This window comes from Mesocricetus auratus, unplaced genomic scaffold, assembly GCF_017639785.1.
Source record: "Mesocricetus auratus isolate SY011 unplaced genomic scaffold, BCM_Maur_2.0 Super-Scaffold_100031, whole genome shotgun sequence".
Taxonomy (NCBI): domain Eukaryota; kingdom Metazoa; phylum Chordata; class Mammalia; order Rodentia; family Cricetidae; genus Mesocricetus; species Mesocricetus auratus.
The window spans coordinates 4,366,946-4,369,181 of NW_024429212.1; the positions used below are offsets into that span (position 1 = coordinate 4,366,946).

Below are 2,236 nucleotides of genomic sequence, written 5' to 3' on the forward strand. Positions count from 1 at the left end.
AATTTTATTACAAGCATATTATGAGGCTACGCAAACTTCTATTTCAAAATCTAAAATAACATGAGTCATAGGACATGGAGAAATGAAGCTAATGCCAACTTGGAAGCTCTGTTACTACTGGTGCTGGAAGGTTCTATGCATGCTACCAGGAGAGTAAAGTCACCATCAGTCTTGCCTATATGAGAATTCTGTGAGCTACAATAATGTCTGGCCTGGAGAGATATGCCCACCTGTACAATAGCGGCAAGGATTATAAGGGAATAATCACTTTCTGATTGGATTTTAGGTCTGCTCTATAAGATAGACCCCATGCCGGATATTGTTCACTGAGCCAAAACAATGGCTGACGACATCATCAGCTCTAGGGGAGATCTACTGTTGTGTTATTCTCTTTATACCATATGTTGGGGAATAAAAGCATCAACAACCGGTTAACATACAGCGTGTAGGAGACAGCGGAGTGCTCACATCTAAATGAGATGTCTACATCACACCCAAACCTCAAAGTCTAGGGATCATTGTGAAAGAAGGGATGAAAAGATCGCAAAAGCCAGAGAGAGTAGAGATGTGCGGTGAGGAAGCAATGGTGAGCCATGCAGTACAGTCACACATATGAACTCCTGACAGCTGTGACTGCATACACAAGACTTGCCTACGATCAGGGCAGCCACAATCCCAGCATGCCTAGAGAAGAGGCTCATGAAGTCGCACCCCTGTAAGAAGCTATTGGCAACTGATGTCACGGGGAGAGAGTCAGCTTTCCCCAGGGATGCCAGTGCTGAAAGGCTACCCATGCTCTGGTGACATGGTTCCACATCCATGAACACACAGGCAGCAGAAAGTCGACTCAGAGAGTATTAAAATTTTCTGAGAGAGACAGACGGACAGACAACATAAAGTTGGAAGGGAAACTGGAGAAGTTGGAGGCAAGTGAATGGTCGGGGTTGGATGGATTCAATTCAAATATATTGTATGCATGTATTAAAAATATTTAAGAAGAAAATTTAAAATACAAAAAAAAGGCTTGCAGGCCAAGGAATACACTCTCCTCTGGATAAGAAGTTTTTCTTTTTTCTTTCTTTTTTTTTTAAAGATGCTTAATATTAGAAAGATTGCATGTAGTCTCACACTACACACATACACACAGATGTAACACACATATGTATCACATGCTTTGCACATTCCCATACATACATCACAGGCACAGCTACCAAAGAACTGGCATTTGTGTGCATGCCTGCATACCTGTAGGTACAGCAGGACTGAAAGCAGGGACTGCCCTCTAGCAATAAGTCAAGCAGGCACAAGCTGGTCTTTCTGTTTCACCCCCTCTAAGAAATGCCACTTCTGTAATTTCTGAATTTGTATTCCCATCATTTGGGACATAAAGGTAGAAGCTGTCTTAGATCTCATTAACAGTCAGAGAAGAGCCTGCATCTTGACCTGAGTCCTTTCCTGAACCTGTAAGGCAGCTGAACAACCTAATTTAAAAGTGAAAGATGAGTCAACACTTGGCTCCGATGCAAATTAAGATCTGTGATCACCAGACACCACCTCCTCCCACCACTGTCATGGAGACAGAGATGCTGCCAAAGAGTGAGTCCCCAGTAGCTGAAAACCCATGCCTCCACCACACACACACACAAACCCCACCAACACTCAACACACATATATCTCCTTTACACATGTCACTTGTGATATAGAATTTTGAACCTATGACTAAAATGCATACACCATTTCAGTTAAGATAGCTATTTAAGTGCTGGCTTTAGCAGCACATATATTAAAATTGGAATGATACAAAGATTAGTATGGCCCCTGGGCAACAATAGCACACAAATTCATGAAGCATTCCATATTTTTAGACATGCCAATGAAAGTACAAGAAGCCTACAGAACACCAAATAGAGTGGACCACAAGAAAAAAATCCCCTGGGCACATAATTAAAACACCAAACATACAGGATAAAGAAAGAATATTAAGAGCAGCAAAGGAAAAAGGCCAAGTAAATATAAAGACAAACCTATAAGAATCACACCTGACTTCTCCATGGAAACTCTGAAAGTCAGAAGGTTCTGGATAGATATTTTACAAACACTAAGAGACCATGGATGCCAGCCCAGACTACAATACCTAACAAAGCTTTCAATCACTATAAATGGAGAAAACAAGGTATTCCATGACAAAACGAGATTTAAACAATACATATCCACTAATACAGCCCTGCAGAAAGAA

General features: G+C 41.3%; 1 non-coding gene across 1 annotated transcript; it reads left to right on the plus strand.

Annotated features, from left to right (window-relative positions):
- Positions 1-1,759: 1,759 nt before the first annotated feature.
- LOC121135198 lies at positions 1,760-1,863 on the plus strand. Its single transcript, XR_005872417.1, has one exon. It is a non-coding gene; the product is annotated as a U6 spliceosomal RNA (small nuclear RNA).
- Positions 1,864-2,236: the final 373 nt, after the last annotated feature.